General features: G+C 39.1%; 2 long non-coding RNA genes across 3 annotated transcripts; one reads left to right on the forward strand and one right to left on the reverse strand.

Annotated features, from left to right (window-relative positions):
• The first annotated feature begins 351 nt into the window (after positions 1-351).
• LOC115940761 (uncharacterized) lies at positions 352-17068 on the forward strand. 2 transcript variants are annotated; one of them, XR_014145008.1, is made up of 4 exons: positions 352-484; positions 1759-1943; positions 9118-9198; positions 15177-17068. It is a non-coding gene; the product is annotated as an uncharacterized LOC115940761 (long non-coding RNA). The 2 variants fall into 2 exon arrangements; XR_014145007.1 differs by lacking the exon at positions 352-484 and having other exon boundaries at positions 1483-1943.
• On the reverse strand, positions 7318-14505 carry LOC145721327 (uncharacterized). Its single transcript, XR_014145009.1, has 2 exons — positions 13691-14505; positions 7318-10739 (listed from the first exon to the last, which is right to left on the reverse strand). It is a non-coding gene; the product is annotated as an uncharacterized LOC145721327 (long non-coding RNA).
• Positions 17069-18108: the final 1040 nt, after the last annotated feature.

Raw genomic sequence — 18108 nt, forward strand, 5'->3', positions numbered from 1 at the left:
TAGGTACCTGGCAACTATTGATATCCTTCTTTCAGTGGCAACCTGAGTTAAACTTAAAATTCTTCTTTGGACTTACACCATTTCTGTAAGCAATGCTGTTTATATTGTTCGTCACGTGATTAGTGATTTTATGTTGTTCTTCATTAACAACCACGCTTGGTAAATCCTACCTCCATTCTCCTCTTAGTAGAAGTTATGTAACGTAAACATTTTCTAAAGAAACTAAGAGTCAGGAAGAACAGGAATGTTCATATTTCCAACAGGTTCCTTTTTCGGAATTCCCAGCTCAGGAGAGGAAACGAGTTAATTTGTGTACCATCAAAACCAAAAGAGAAAAAAAGACTTCCCTATTCACTCTTAAGAAATCTCGTTAACTATTCTACCAGGGCTTCCAGAATCAAGATTTAAAAGAAAAGGAAAAAAAATGAAGTTTCCACACGTTTCGTATCAATAGAAGGATGTTGAAACTGTGCTGGTAAACAGGGTAAGGAAGCAAAAGCCTCATTAGAACCTAATTGTTTTATAATTAACCATACTGGAAGCAGATGCTATCAGGGGGGTTGCTGGAAAGATTTTTGAAGATCACAAGACTAAGTTAAACCAATTATTTACTAAATCTCCTGAAAATATATAGCAGGCACCTAAAAGCATTCTCATTTTTTATTGTTGTCAGAATTGGTCTAAGTCCCGGGCACCTGGGTGGCTCAGTCGTTAAGCGTCTGCCTTCGGCTCAGGTCATGATCCCAGGGTCCTGGGATGGAGCCCCACATCGGGCTCCCTGCTCCGCGGGAGGCCTGCTTCTCCCTCTCCCATTCCCCCTGCTTGTATTCCCTCTCTTGCTGTGTCTCTCTCTGCCAAATAAATAAATAAAATCTTAAAAAAAAAAAAGAATTGGTCTAAGTCCAAATAAATAGTAGAAATGTGATCATTTTTCTCTTGGCTATTAGGTTTGTTTATTTTGCATGTTTCAATCAAGGTAACTAAAATCAAAACCACTTGATAAATCAATGTAACATTGGAAACTAGAACAATTCACACCCTGTATTTGTATCCACCCTAAATACAAACTACCACTAATTCTACTGAGAGAGAGAGAGATGATAGAGAGATAGATAATAGTTAGATATAGCAAAATACTACTTTTGAACCATTTAAAAATGATTAGATATACATATCTGCCCTAGGCTACTAAGATAATCCGTGAGCTTCTATATGTCAATGTCATTTTATGGATGAAAAAAAAAAAACAATGCCCAAGAAAATTTTGTGATTTGCTTAATGATCTAAAGATTTGAAAACCAAAGTTGAAGTGTTTGGATTTTCTTTCTGGGACAATGACAAGTCATGGAAAGTTTTTGATCATGAAGTTTATATTGTCACTAAGATGTCTTAGGAAGGTCATTTAGGAAGTACTTTGCAGAATAAACTGAAAGAGAGAGAAGTCAGTGGCAGGGAGGGAAAAGAGAAGCCTAAATGAAATAATCCAGCAATGAGGTAATTTTCAAAAGAGTGATATGTAACAGGTTTGCTTCCACCAAAAATAGTTCAGTTTGGTTTGCTTTGCTTTCTGGTTTGTTTTGTTTTTGTCCTCCTACCCCATTAGAAATACCTTCTCTATTGTCTCTTCTACTTTAGAGGAAATCTGGCCACTGTCCCTCCCCCTTCCTTCCCATTCTTGGGAACTCCCGCCTTGTGGTTTTTCATTCTCACTTCAGATTCCAGCCTCTGGTTCTGAAACCTCTCTGTCTGTAACTATAGGCGCGGATGTCAGGACTGTCCATAATGTGTCTTATTCACTCGTCCAATCTCTCCACTTGCCGTACATACAAGTTTGAGCCCCTCAGAGAAGCCTCCTCCATGTGCAGCTGTAGACTATGAATCCTTTGTGAGATTACCTCTCAACAAAAGAGAGACACGGGATGTCTATCATCCAGGGTTCCCAAGTAAGTCTTGACTTTTAACCCCACAAGCGCTTTCAAACTGATATGAATTTCTTTGCAGAGAGAAATTGCAAATCCACAAAAAAGTATTTCCTTTTAAAATACCCATTCCTGAGGTTTGGGAGAGCTAGGATAGCCTGACTAGGGGTGCAAGTGTAGAGTCTGTGATTTGGGGCCTGCATTTCAGGGCCCCGTCTTCTTAGGAAGGTTACAAGGTTTCTCATTCTTTTGAGGTATGAGAATATATGGGGTTTTTTTCCCTTTTTCACTGTGAGAATATCTTCCTTCTTTGGGATACATTTTTCTCTTTCAGATAAACTGAAGAAATAGGAATCTTGATGATGAAGGGAAAACATGATCATGTTTATTTTTATATGATCGGTAAGTAAACCTTTATCATTGGTTTAATAAACAGGCAAGAAAATGTCACATATTTGACAAAGCTCACTAACTTTTAAAATTGAAAGATATTCTAAAGTATGTATGCTCTGATTTTCCATTTTGTATTTGAAAAAAGGAAACAGCTCTCTACCTGATAAGGGAATAATTCTTTGATGGACAAAGTATAATAAATTAAAGAATATCCCCAAATTTCCCCGATAAAAACCTTTGAAATACTTGGCAAATCATTCAGAGTTTAAGGATTACCCAATATAAAAAATAATCAATATTATTTTTGGACTAATATGTTTTCTATGTTCCAGGATCTAGTTAATGCGCCATGTCTATTAATTTCAATATAGGGGAAAAAATATTTTTTAAACCTCTGGCACTTTCTCAAAGTGCTTATCAGATTGTTTTGAACTTCCCTATTGTCTTTATCCACCACTCAACTCTAAGTTCAGGAGGACAGGACAGCATCTGACATGTTCATTGTTTTATCAGTGACTAGAGATTGTAGGCTTCAGCAGCTATCTCTTGAATAAATTCAACAACTAACTAATCAATTCATATTTTAACAACAGGGCAGTTTTTTAAAATAAATTTGTTATGTTTTAATATCTTTAAGATTACAGACAAGTAGTGAGGATAGTACAGAGAGTTCTAGTATATCTCCCTTACCCAGTTTCAGTTTCCTTTAAATGTTACCATCTTACCATGGGACATTTCTCAAGACTAAGAAGCCAAGATTGGTACATTCTTACGAAGTAAACTCTAGACTTTTTTTCAGATTTCAATCTCATTCTCCCATCAGGGTTCTTTCTCTGTTCTAGAACCCAAACCAGGGTACCACATTGTATGTAGTCATCACATCACATTAGTGCCCTCTGGTCTGTGACAGTTTCTCAGTCTTTCTTCGTTTTTCATGAACTTTAGAGTTTAAAGGAGTACGTTGATGTATTTTATACAGTATTCTCAAAATTGGCTTTGTCCAGTGTTTTTCTCATGATTAGACTGGGGTTATGGGTTTTTGGAAAGAATGCCACAGAGGTGAAGCGCCCTTCTCATTACATCGTGTCAAGGGTATGTGATTTGCACCTGACATTGGTGGTGATAACCTTGATCACATGGTTACAGTAGGGTTTGCCAGGTTTCTCTACAATAAAGTTATTATTTTTCTCATTCCTTACTCTTTCCTTTGAAAGTGAGTCCGTAAGTCCAACCACATTTAGAAAGGGGAAAAGAAAGTACTTACCTAAATTATTTGGAATTCTGCTAGAAAGATTTGTCTTTTCTTCCTTATTTACTTTTTTATTCAATCATTTATGTATATGATTATTAATATATGTATATCTCCTTTGTATTTCATAGTATAATACTATATTATGCTATTTATCTTGGGGCTCAGATTATTCTACTTTGGTCAATGTGCATTCCTTCAGTTTAGCTCCTGTCCCTTTGACACACTCAATCCTTTACTTTTTGAGCATGTCCTTACTTTTTGATCCCATGAGATGCTCCAGGCTTGTCTTGTGTTTTCCCTGCCCAGTCCTGCAATCAACCATTTATCCAAGGACTCCTAGCTGCTTGTATAGTAAAATGACATTTAGAAACCAAGGTATGTGCACTGATGGTGCTTATGTCTCCTGAGATATCACTGCTTCTTAGACTCTTAGTGGACAAAGCTAAGTAATATATGTATGTTAACCTATATGTAGAACACATGTCTAAATTTTTTTCTATATTAACCCATCTGGGTGTATATTAAGCCATATGTGAATTCAGACTGATGTCTTCAACTCTAATCCAGTACCATAGGATTCATTCTAGCCTTCCCCTCTTGTAACCTCCCACTCCAACAGTGAGAAATGTGGCACCCACCATCCACTACCCACTTACTTATTTGTTCAGTATCAGTGTAAATGTAAAGCAGTTTCATAATTGTTAACCCATACCTCCTTGAAAAACAAAATCACCTAGAATACAGTATGTATATAGTTCTTTTGTCTTCACTTTTAACAGTTTTGAGCCAAAACTCCATTTTCCAACTTAGATCAGCTTTTTTTTCCCCATACACTGGTGTTGTTATGTTGTACATTTGTACTATAGTAAGAATCATTGGCCAAAGTCTGCATTCCATCTTGGGAATCTCTAATATCCTGGTGGACTTTTTTTTTACAATTTGCATAGATTAAAGTTCACTATATGTGATGTGCAGTTCCATAGATTTTGAAAAACACATAAGGTTATACATCTACCATCCCAATGGCATACAGAACAGTTCTATCACCCTAAATTTTTCTTGTATATCCTCTCTGTAGTCAACTACTGCCCCCATCAACCAACCCCTGGCAACCCTGATCTGTTTTCTGCCACTGCAGTTTTGCCTTTTCCAGAATGTGGTATGAATGGAATGATACGATATGTAGCCCATGGGAGCTAGCTTCTTTCACTTGTAGAATGTGTTTTTAAGATTCATCATGTTCCTGGGTAAATCAATTGCTCATTCCTTTTTATTGCTGAGGAGTGTACTATTGAATGGATATACCACAGTTTATCCATTTTCCAGCTGAAAAACATCAGTTTTTAGTGATTATGAATAAAACTTCTATAGACATTCACATGCAGGTTTGTGTTTGATTATAAGTCTCAATTCATTCTGACTGGTGTGAGGTGGTATCTCGGTTAGGAAATACCTAGGAGTGTAATTGCTGGGTCATCTTGTAAATCTATGTTTAGCTTTATGAGAAACTGCCAAACTATCGTCAGGGACCTTTTAAAATACTATAATATAGACTGCAGAATAAAAAACATTCTTAAACCAATTCAGCTATAAATTAGATTGTAGCATTAATAGTGTATTATAATTTTTAAAACCATGCTAGTTAAAAGCCTCTCTAAAAATGTCTACAATTATTCATGACTGGAGGGCCTTGGGTCAATTATTGTTCAGCTAACATTATCTGTGAATAGTGTTGCATTACTTACATACAAAAATTACCAGGTTAAAGCGCTTTTTGTCTTGAGGGTATTTGTAGCCAATGTAGGTAATTCATAATGACAAACTAATTTCAAATGAAGAATGTGGTAATTCTCTACAAAGCACATTCAAACTTCTGCAAATACTAATGAGCAACTTCTCTGTCCTACTTTAAAGCCTCATGTATCTCAAATATAAGAGCACTAGGCTATTAATTTTAAGAAAAATTAAGTGATGGTCTCTCAGAATTATTAGCAAAGCCCTTCTTTTCTATGTCATATATTTTACATGACACTCTTTCCATTGACTTTCTGGTTTAGGTAAATTGTTCCTAAAAAATTAGGAAGTTATTCTTATATCATCCTCAATCTTCTTCAAGTTCAGCTATATACTTTCTTGGGTATTTTTCTAAATCTGTTTCCTGAAATGTAAACTAACTCGTCAGTTCTTCAAAAGGCAAGGCTGTTTCTTTCATTTCTTTACTTTTCCCTACAGCTCCAGAAAGTCTGAAGACAATTAAGTAGGCATTTTCTTTTTTTTTTTTTTTAAGATTTTATTTTATTTATTTATTTGAGAGAGAGAATGAGAGAGAGACAACATGAGAGGGAGGAGGGTCAGAGGGAGAAGCAGACTCCCCGCTGAGCAGGGAGCCCGATGCGGGACTCGATGCCGGGACTCCAGGATCATGACCTGAGCCGAAGGCAGTGGCTCAACCAACTGAGCCACCCAGGCACCCTAAGTAGGCATTTTCAACTACTCAGCTGTGTAATTTATGTGCAGCCTACCTTTTGTTCTCTCACCCAAAGAGAGAACATGGAAAAAATATTAGAGTGTCAATATAAATAAAATGCATTTTTATGTTGCTATTACCTCCTCTGTCCATGAAATCATATATAGTTTCTGAACAGCTGAGCTCATTGTGGATTCATTATCCGTTTATTAAAATACATTTTTCCCACTCTTGTCTTTGCCCCCCACCAGAAAAGGACAAAATGATAGAAAACCATTCCAGAGCTTATTTGTGTCTATAAATATCATGCAGACTAAAATTTTAAAAAATTTAATGTCACCTTTACTCTTCATTCCACAACCTTATTAATAGAGATGACCTATAACCTGTATATCAAGCTATCTTCAATGTAGATCAATAAAAAGAACCAGGAGAGGTAATTCTTTCTTTGAGTTCAAGATCCAGAACCAAATTCACAGGTATGCAACCTGTGCAGACACCCAGGGCTCCACACTGACAAAGGCCCCACATTTGGTTTCATGCTCTGCTGTCTCTGTCTTGAAGTTCCTAATAACTTTTGAACGAGGGGCCCCTCGTTTTCATTTTGTACTGAACCCTGAAAGTTATATAGCCAGTCCTGTCAAGATCATCTCTTAACCACTAATCAAGGCATGGCAAGGGCACTCTGTGGAACTGTGCATAGTTTTCCTTCCAACAGGATCTGTTTTTAGGGTGATAGCCTCCTAAATCAGCCAGCTTGGTTTTGCAAAGACTACAATTCTATAAATTCCTCTCCCCTTATTTGTCAGGGATGAGGATACAGTAGGGGAAAAGCAGGGAGGAGCATGATAGTCAAAAGCTTCTTTGCAGTTTTTATATAAAATGGACTTTTCTAATGGTCCAGATTAACGAAGAGGCTTCTGATTTAAGGGGCTACATCTAGTAATCTACCCTGTTCCTGGACCTAGAATCAGTGGAAATAGGGTGTGATAGATGAGATTTCCTATTAGTAGACCTGAGTGTGAATCCCTTTTTCACCACTCACTAGGTTTTTGATCTTGGATAAATTACTTAAACAATGAGGCTCAGCCATTTTTTTTTAATTTAAAAAATAGAGATAATGATACTTGTCTACAAACTTTTGTAAAGTGAGAGAAGAAAACTAATATTATATGCTCAATATTATTGTGGAACCATTCCATTTCTAAAAATTGAAAATACAAACAAAAAAAATCACACACACTTGGATGATCACAATTTTTTTAAGATTATTTATTTATTTATTGGGGGGAGGGGCAGACAGATGGGGGAGAGAGAGAAATAAGCAGACTCCACGCTGAGTGGGACTCTCCATGTGGGGCTCCATGCAAGGGTTCCATCTCACAACCCTGAGATAATGACCTGAGCCAAAACCAAGAGTCAGGTGCTCAACCAACTGAGCTACCCAGGCGCCCCTGGATGATTATGATTTTTTTAAGATTTTATTTACTTATTTGTCAGAGACAAAGAGAGCACAAGCAGGTGGAGTGGCAGGCAGAGCGACAAGCAGGCTTCCTGCTGAGCAAGGAGTCCAATGCAGGACTCGATGCCAGGACCCTGGGATCATGACCTGAGCTTAAGGCAGATGCTTAACCGACTGAGCCACCCAGGCATCCCTGATTGATTACAATTTTAAAGACTCCTTAAATCTTCTCCTCTTGGACCATGCTCACTTCAGGGCTCTTTTCTACTTTGTCATGTTGCCATTAAAAATTCATCACATGTATTTATATCCTAGCTGAAAAACACAAAGGGATTGAAATAGGCTCCAGCACATAGGTTCCTTACACTTGGCAGACCCTTATTAAACTGTTTGGAAATGAATAAAGGAGATAGGAGGAGTGAGTCAAAAACAACCTCTATTCGTAGTTTTTCAAGAATTGGCCTACCTGTCTCATCAAAGCCCTATAAATCCACATCCCTCTCTCAGACAGATTGTTCTGGGTTTCTCCTTCTCACTAGTTAAGATAGTAAAAGTAAGAAGAGAGTTCTTTCATCTACATTTTGCTTATAAATCTTTATTTCTCCTTGGGGAAAAAAATTAGCTATTTTTGAATTCATCTTCCATTCCCAGAAACACTAAATAAAAATTTACATTTTCAATGTCTTTAAATTGAAAAAATTAGGTTAAAAATTGTTTCAGGCTGTTATCATCACCAAGTGATGTAACTAAATTCCAACAGGATGCCTTCAGAGGACATTCAATGTCAAATTTGTTCAGAGCTATTTATAATTAAGTTTCAATACGATGAAGGTCATAAGTAAACAATCAAGATGCTTTATCAAATTCCACCACCAAAACTTACCCTGCCACAGTCACTTATGCACTGAAACCTTAACTCAATGGCTTTCTTTGTATGTGCCTGGTTGTTGACATTGACCCATGAGAGGAAATCACATAAAACAAGAGACGGTCATGCCTGGGAGTACAACCAGCCCTCTCAACCTTCCTCAAAAAGTTCAACTCACCTAAAACCAGTTAGCAGATTAGTTTGTCCTGTAAGAATCTGATTAAAGTTCTGAAGCTACAACAGACCATTTCAATCTATTTTTCAAAATTTGTTCATTTCTAATATGTCTCTGTATTACTTCTCAGAATAAAGACATCAATCCTGTTGCTTAATGAACCTGTTTTCCCATTAAAACTGTCATTGAATTTTAGATTTGGTACCTTTGAAATTATCTCATCCATCCCCTTTATTTTACAGTCTAGAAAACTGAGACCAGATAATTTAAGCGACTTGCTCAAATCTTGCAGCATGTTAATAGCAGACCTGGAGCTAGAACTTGTCTCCTGACTCCTAGGTCTACTGTCCTTTTTATTAGCAAGTGAAGCCACTTTAAAGTTTATCATACCTGTCTGTGTCTTTTGCTAAAACTGCCTCTTGCTCAATTACATCAGAACTACTCAATGTCAGAGAAGGCAGAGGCTCAAGTATGGATGTGAATCTCAGGTACAGTCAGAACAAATATTCTTGCCCACATATGAGTAAAAATTGGGAAAATCATTTTTTTTAAGGATGAAAATTTTCCCTGTGGATTTGCAGCATTTATAGGCCTGACATCAGCTGCCACAAACATGAAACAGCTCCACAAGAAAGTAATCTCCAGATGGCTACATCAAGTTGGTAAGATCTGAACTTCTTTTCCTCATGTCTTCACCATCTCATCAAGGGTCTGGATATGCATTTATTCCAGTATGTCTTGTTGTTTTGTTTTGTTTTGGGGGTTGGGGTTTTTTTTGTTTTTTGTGTGGTTTTTTTTGCTAAAACCAAAATACACATGGAATAGGTTTAAGATCTTCCTAGAAACCCATAAAGCTAACCCTAGATGTAGCAGGCAAGTTGTATGACACCAGGGCCAAGGGAGCCATCCAAATGTTTAAAACACGGGGTCTCTCCCCAAAACCCTGTTATTACCATAGTACTATGCTCAGCCTACCTTGGTTCAATCTCCATCCCCATCCTTAGCTCACCACTAAAACCTTTGCAGTCTGGCCTCACATTGGAACTTGCCAGAAGGACATTCTTCTCATCTCCTTAGGACTTGGAATTAAAAATCTTGGGGGTGGGACCCAGCAATCTCTGTCTTCATAAGGCCTCTAGCTGAGTCTCAATCACCCTAAAGTTTGAGAACCACAGATCTAGCCTACATCCCTTTACTTTAATTAACATTGGTAACAGGAGAAAGGATGCCTGGGTGTCTCAGTCAGTTAAGCATCTGCCTTTGGCTCAAGACGTGATCTTGGGGTCTTGGGATCAAGCCCCACATCTAGCCCCCTGCTCATGCTCTCTCTCTCTCAAATGAATAAATAAAATCTTTAAAAAAAAAAAAAAAACTTCAGCAACAGGAGAGAGAAGCATGAGGAAAAAGTAAGGGTTTGATGAGACTAGAAAAAGACTGTAAGGAATTCAGTGAGGACTAAATACAAGTTGAACAAACAGTTCAAAAAAACTTCAAACTTCAAAAAATTTTTTAAAACTGTCATATAATAACAAAGATTCCATCCAGTTTAGTTAACACAATATGCAAAAATTTTGCATCTTATCTTGCAGTTAAAAAGAAATAAAGAATGGGGCACCTGGGTGGCTCAGTTGGTTAAGCGACTGCCTTCGGCTCAGGTCATGATCCTGGAGTCCCTGGATCGAGTCCCGCATCGGGCTCCCTGCTCAGCGGGGAGCCTGCTTCTCCCTCTGACCCTCCCCCCTCTCATGTGCTCTCTCTCTCTCATTCTCTCTGTCTCAAATAAATAAATAAAATCTTAAAAAAAAAAGAAATAAAGAATGTATGGGATGGGGAAAGACAAGAACATAGGCAAGTGTGGTAGATTTGTATTATGTCAGCTTGGCTAAATCTCCCAGAGTTCCCTTCTCTACATAGGACTAGGTGACTTTGAAGCACAAAAGACAGCATTTGAAAGGCAAAAGAGGAGGAGCAGTCATCTTCCTTTTGTGCTGGGAAGGTCAATGTCAGGCTCAAGGTATAGCTGCAGCTCCTGGACATCATGCTTCCATGCTGTTCTTTTGGGTGGCACAGGGTAGCAGCCAAGTGCACAACTTCTCCATCTCCAGATAGATCTCCCACTTCAGCTTCTACGGATCCTGGGCCAGGTGCACGTTTAGCTCTGTGACAAAGAGTGCCAGCTTCTCTTGCAAGATATGCCCATCACCTGAGTTAAAGGGAATCAGGAAGGGACTGACTCAGGGCCATTTCAGTGTTTTTTCGCCTTCAACTGCCTCTTCTGAGCACTTCAGGCTCCATTACCAGACAAAGAAACAAAAGCTTCATGTAAATTGTGCAATCAGCTCTCACAATTGCGTGATGTTAAATCCCTAAAATAAATTCCTTTTGTGTGTTGATGTTTATATACTAAGGGATACTGAGATAGATACAGATGATATAGATGATAGGTGGATATGGACATGGATATAGATGTAGATATAGATATGGTATGGATCTGGGTATGGATGAAAATGAGGATGTGGACATGGATGAGGATGTGGCGTAGTGTGGATATGGATATGAACATAGGACACAAACATGACACAGACATAGAGATAGATAATGGTTCTCTGATCAGATCCTAACTGATATAGATTTAGGTACCTGGAAATGGATGCTACTCTAACAAAAATTTAAAATGTGAGTGGCTTGGGGCGCCTGGGTGGCTCAGTCGTTAAGCATCTGCCTTCGGCTCAGGTCATGGTCCCAGGGTCCTGGGATCGAGCCCGGCGTCAGGCTCCCTGCTCGGCGGGAAGCCTGCTTCTCCCTCTCCCACTCCCCCTGCTTGCGTTCCTTCTCTCACTTTGTCTCTCTCTGTCAAATAAATAAATAAAATTTTTTTAAAAAAATAAATAATAAAATAAAATGTGAGTGGCTTGAGATGGGGTGATAGACAGAAACTGGAAGGACCTTGAGAAAAATGTTTGTAAGAACCTAAAAGACTTGGAAGAGACTGCTATGAAAGCCTGATGTGCTTCAGTAAGAGTTTAAAAGATAGTGAGTGAAAATAAAATAAAATAAATAAAAATAAAAAACAGTGAGTGAATGTGTAAATAAACTGTGGTACATCCAGACAATTGAATATTATTCTATACCAAAAAGAAATGAGCTATCAAGCCATGAAAAGACATGGAGGAAATTTAAATGCATATCACTAAGTGAAGGAACCCAGTTTGAAAGGCTACATACTGTATGATTGCAACTGTATGACATTCTAGAAAAAGCAAAACTATGGAGACAGTAAAAAATCAGTGATTAGGGGGAAGGGAGGCATAAACAGAGCACAGAGGATTTTCAGGGCAGTGAAATTACACTGCATGATACTATAATGGTGGATACATGTCACCATACATTTGACAAAACCTATAGAATATACAACACCAAGAGTGAACCCTAAGGTAAACTATGAACTTTGGATGGTAATGTGTCAATGTAGGTTTGTCGATTGTAAAAAATATACCACTGTGGTGGGGGATGCTGATGGTAGGCAAGCTGTGTCTGTGTGGGTGATGAAGGAGCAGAAGGCTAACTGAGGACAAAGCACAAGCTGACCCGCCCGCAACCTCACCCCCGCCCTCCTGGGTGGGACATGTGTGACATCTCCTCCAGGAAGCTCCCAACTGTCTTAATGTTAAATGCCTTGCTAGAGGGAAAAACAACCTTAACTTGACAATGGCAAGGCCTCCAGGATCTTGTAGGTTCTCTTTAGCATAAGAAAGTTTTTTTGAAAACCTCCCTTTTTCCTTACCTCCCCCAACCCCACAGTATATAACCGATTGCTCCTCACAACCCCAGTGCAGGACTTTCCGCCCAGGGGTCCTGTCCCCATGCTTTAATAAAACCACCTTTTTGCACCAAAGAGGTCTCAAGAATTCTTTCTCAGCCCTCGGCTCCAGACCCCACCCCACCAAACCTCACCTATATTCCAAAACTACATCATGGGGATGAAGGCCCCTGGGAACTCTACTTTCTGCACAATTTTGTTGTGAACCTAAAACTGTTCTAAAAATAAAGTCTGTTTTTAAGAGAAAAAGAAAAAAAGGAAGTGTGAGAAATGTTATTGAAAGCTGGAGGAAAGAGTGTCCTTGCTATGTAGTGGCAGAAATGTTAGGAGTACTGTGGCCTGCAGTAATGGGCAAAGTAGAAAACGTATCTAATGAGCTAGAGGATCTAGCTAAGGAGATTTCCAGCAGGTTGCTACAAGTCCCACCTGGCTTCGTTTTGCTCCTTACAGTAAAATATGAGAGGAGAGATGAGCTGAAGAAAAACGTTTAAATATAAAGAAGCCAAGACTTGCTGAGTTCAAAAATGAAACTCTCCCATTCTCAGCCTTCCCAAGATTCTCAAATTAAGAAATCACTTCAGGACAAAGACCAAATCCAGTGGAGAACCATACGATCCTTTCTTAAGGCCTTAGAAAGATCTCAGGCAGTACCTGGAAAAACTACTCAGTCAGACAAAAGGTCCTCTAAGGTCTAAGACTAAGAAACACAGATTTGCTCCTTTAAGCAAAAATCCCTCCAAGACTCTTAAAGGTTATGTCTTGGTGAAAAATTGACATGACTGGTGCCATTTTAAAATAAAGTCAGAGAAACTACTATAGAGAAACTGCCTTATCCACCTTTGTTTGAACTGGGCCTAAACCTTTGGACCAGGCAAAATGGCACTTGTTTTAAGCAATTGTTTGAGAAGTCAGCAGAACAGACATCCTGATCACAAGACTGATGGTTGTGGACTTTCTGAAAATAGAATCAGTGGTCAGTCGATGTATAACCCAGAGTAGCTTAGCTTGTAAACACACATAGAAAACATTTTTTTCTCTTCTTAACTTACGCAGTCCCCTGACTCTGCTTCCTTTTCCTCATAAAAACCCCTTGCTTTCTCCTGTAAGCAGGAGCACTATTTAGGTATCTAAATGAATTGTGCTCCTTGAATTGCAATCCTTTAATCCTAAGTAAACACTCATTTGCCTGTCACTGTGGCTCTTTATTTTCTGGATGACATCTCTCAGTAACCTTGTAGGAAGATCAAGGTGAAGGGGAGTCTATCTTGAAAAAATGTGTTTGTGTAGCTTCAGTCTAATAGACTGGATTATAAATCTATTCATTAAATACTCACAAAACTTTGGGGCGCCTGGGTGGCTCAGTCGTTAAGCCTCTGCCTTCGGCTCAGGTCATGATCCCAGGGTCCTGGAATCGAGCCCCGCATCGGGCTCCCTGCTCCGCAGGAAGCCTGCTTCTCCCTCTCCCACTCCCCCTGCTTGTGTTCCTTCTCTTGCTTTGTCTCTCTCTGTCAAATAAATAAATAAAATATTTTTTTAAAAAAACTCACAAAACTTTAAAAAGAATTATGTCTTCTTGGATTTAAAAGGACGGAGACAGTACAAAATGAGAGAGCTTTGAATCCCCAAACACCTTGGGCGAGAAGCAGGTTGAAAAAAACCACTCAGCTGCAAATACTAGTCATTTCATAGGAAAAAGGAAGACTCAGAAGTTAGAATCAGGAGCCCAGAGAGCAGAGGCAAGAGTCTTGGAGAATCCTTCCCAGGCAATAGGGTCGAGCCCTAATCAAGGAACTGGCAGTGTGGGCCTAGCTGGATTGTAGAATTGCCACAGACCACTGACCACTGTGTGACGCCTGTTTTCTCTCCTTTTTGAAGAGTTAGATTGCTATTATCCTATGCCTTTCCCTTAATTGTTGGATACTGGGCATTAAGGGGACAGAAGACTTGTCCCCTTAGTTCACAGGTCTTCAGATCTTGAGGAACATTATTAAGGAGCGTTACGCAGATCTGACCTAAATGATGCCGTTTTGGACTTTGAGCTGATACTGTAATAGCATGAGATTCAGGGATCTTGTGGAAGGGGATTAATATATTTTTTAAATAGGAGAAACAGAAACCATTGGTTTCTGGTCTCAAAGATGGCCTCTAATTAAAAAAAAAAAAAAGATGGCCTCTAATTAAAAAAAAAAAAGATGGCCTCTAATGTTAGCCACCACTACCCCACCACCACCAAACTGAATTATTTCTGCTCCGGGTGACTAGTACAATATGGCAAAAGTGACAGTGTGTGACTTCTAAGACTAGGTCATAAAAAGCATTCCGGTTTCTCTCGGTTCATTCACTCTGGGGGGAAGCCAAGTATCATACAGTAGGGGACCAGAATGCACCACCTCAAAACATGTCTCCTTGGCTTCAAGATTATTTTGAGAAACAGTAAACACAGGAGAAGCTCTGGAAACAGAGTAGAAGTTATCCTTTGGTAAGGCAAATTTATATTTATAAAGAAAATCTCCATCTGTAAAGATGTCTCCCTATTTGTACCAGGAAGAAGATCACTCTAAATCACAAAAGACTCTTATCAATGGAGAAGACACTTAAATCTACGTAATAAACCTTACACTTATTTACTGCGCTTTCCTATTCATCTTCCCATAACTGGCCTCCCCCAAACCCTTCTTCTGTTTTAGCTAAAGATGGTAATTAAACTCCAATTCTAGCCACCTCTTTGAATTACTCAACCCCAAATATTTCCCATGTATATACAAGATATACATGTTAATAAACTTCTGTTTATCTCTTGTTAATCTTCTTTTGTTACAGGGGTCCGAGCCTAGAACCTAGAAGGGTAGAAGGAAAAAAGATTTTTTCCTCCTCTACAATTCCAGGAGGAAACTCAAGCGGGACGAGGACCATGGGGAAAGGAACTGAAATGCCTAGCCAAGAGCTATATGAGTAAACCACCTTGGAAGTGGATCTTCCAGCCCCTGTTAAGTCTTCGGGTAACGGAGCCACACCTGACCTCTGACTACAATATCGTGAGATACTCCTAAATTTTTGACCCACAAAGCAATGAGAAATAATAAATGATTATTACTATTTTAACTGCCACGACATTTTGGAGTGCTTTGCCATAGATGACAAATACAGCAAGATGGGAAATGTACATCAGCAGGGGGAAGGACCCAAACATGACAGATAGCACGTCTTTGATGTGACTAACGACAGGGCCCAGACTGCACAGGAAAGCGAATGATGCTTTGAAGGAAGGTCATGATTTTAATGGGGATGTTTAAAATGAAGTCAACATGTTCTGAGATATTCTGGCATCCCTAAGAAAGGAACTGAAATGACATAACTTCCTGTGGTTAGAAAAGTGTGGTTATAATAATAGTCATTCATTCGAAAAAAATTTTATGAGCAAATATTCTTAGTAATTTACATGTGTCTGGTCTTTGCACACTTAATTTCCCATACCTTCTGGTGTTTAATATTCACAGTAACCGTGTGAGATAGCTATTGTCAATTTAATTCCATTTTATGGATGAAGAAGCTAAGTCTTAAAAAAGTCACCTAAGGTCGCAATTAGGAAATGGCAGAGCCAGGATTGAAATTCAAGTCTTCTGATTCAGTGCATAGTTTTTGTTCCTTTGATCAAAGTTGCCCTGTGGAGAATACAGAGGAAATGGTAAGTCTTGGAAGCCCTATCCTCTTGGAATTTAAAGCTTTGTTAAGGTGAAAAGATATAAATATACAGAGTAGGTAATTAATGATAATTAGCACTTTATTCTCAGGGAAACAGAGGAACAAAGTAGATAGCAAATGCAACAGGAATTTAAAGAAAGAAAAGATGCACATGCACTAAAGAAAAGCTTCATGAAGGGCCCTGGGGTTTTAGTGGAGGAAGGGTACAATTTGGATAGTGGGAGGGGAAGAGATATTCTTTTCAAAAGCCACAGAATAAGTCAGGAGCAAAGCTTCAAATCAGAAAGCACAGCATATTCAGGAAACAGAAAGGAGACTTCTTAGATCCAACAAAAGATCTATATTAGATCCCAAAAGAACAACTAGAAAAACATTGGAAGCTGGTATGAAGAATTGAAGGTTAATACCATATACAGTGGGAACTCACTGGAGATTGCTGGACAAGGTAATGACCCATAGAAATGTCTATTCATAGATGTAAGACCTTCTTCCAACTTCTGGCATAAATACAGTCAGACCAACTTTACCTTTCCAACTTGTTGCTAGAAACTGCATTGGCCCCAGCAGGAAGTCTAGCATCCATTTCCTAAAAATGGCATCCCATCCTAATCCTGAATTGTCTGAGAATAACAAGGGCTTTCACAGTTCAATTCAAGGGTCATTTTTTCCCTCAGTGTTAGGGGAAGGAGAGAATGAAAAGGCACATCAGTCCACTAGCACCATAACTGGGCTCACCGTCAAGTCCCCGCACTAGCTAAACAGCTATCCACTGCTGAGGTGACGTCCATACTGGACCAGATGACAGTCATATCCACAATGTTTCCTTACGCTTGCATTTCAAGGCTTTTCTTCTTTGATTCTCACATGCTTCACCATTGTCCCCAGAACACAACCTCATGCCAGGGCAGCTGGATCCAATGGGGCATCTGCTACATGTTGTTCAGAATCAATCTCCCTTCCTTTATTTTTTTTAAAGGTTTCATTTATTTATTTGAGAGAGCGAGTAGGGGGAGGGGCAAAAGGAGAGGGAGAGAGGATCTCAAGCAGACTCCGTGCAGAAACCAAGAGTCAGAGTCTCATGTGTCTGCCATGCCCTGTCCTTCCCCTCATAACCCACTGAGCCACCCAGGTGCCCCTCCCGTCTTTTAATTCTTAGTTCATGTATTGAACCCAGACCACTAACCATTTAGCCCTTCCCTTGAGGTGATGCTAATAGGACTAGCCCTAAAGTAAAAAATGAGTGGGTCAATATATGTAAAGAATGTACACTATGTGGTGCCTAGCAAGTTGTCACCGAATGTTATTCTCACTATTATTTTACATGTGAGCCTGCATGTCAAGTGGCAGAAATCTCAGAGATACAGGCTAAGCATATTATTGTTTCCAAAATAATTTCTAGCTCTTATTAGTGCCTTAGAAATAAAATTTGGTCACTCTGTCTTTCCCAGAGCAAAAATTGAGTACCGGCAAGAGTACTTTGTCAAGAGTCACATCTTCAGCCTAGGTAGTTATTAAAAGTGAGAATGGATGAGTCAAGATTTCCAATCCTAACAAAGCTATACATGTTATAAATAGGTCTTTTCTAATAGAGGGAGCAAGTCAGGACAAGGCAACTTCAGTGAAGAAAAACTAAAAGAGAAATGGTTGTAAAGAAAAAAACAGTTCTAGCGGTGGTGCATGAGGGAAAGGATCACTTCATGGAGAATAAAGTATGATTACTATGCTATATGTGTTTTCTGTGCTGATACTTTCACATCCAATCCTTCCTGGGCCTGTCTTCCAAACTTCACTCAAGTTTGGTTCCGCACATCTGTGTACATCAAGGACACTCCTGAAGACAGTGTCACCCAGTACACCGACTACCTCTGCCATTCCGAAGCATGAAAGGGCCTAGGAGAGGGCAAGTCTCTTCAAAGAAATCTGGGCGGGGGAGCATTTAGGACTACAGTGCTATACTCTCCATGCTGCCTTTGAAGCAAGCCTGTTTTTTTTTAAATTCACCATCTCAGGTAGCAGGAATGACTTCAACAAAGGGCACTTCCTGAGGATT

The sequence above is a fragment of the Leptonychotes weddellii genome, chromosome 4, assembly GCF_054177405.1.
Source record: "Leptonychotes weddellii isolate Sample4059 chromosome 4, ASM5417740v2, whole genome shotgun sequence".
NCBI lineage: Eukaryota > Metazoa > Chordata > Mammalia > Carnivora > Phocidae > Leptonychotes > Leptonychotes weddellii.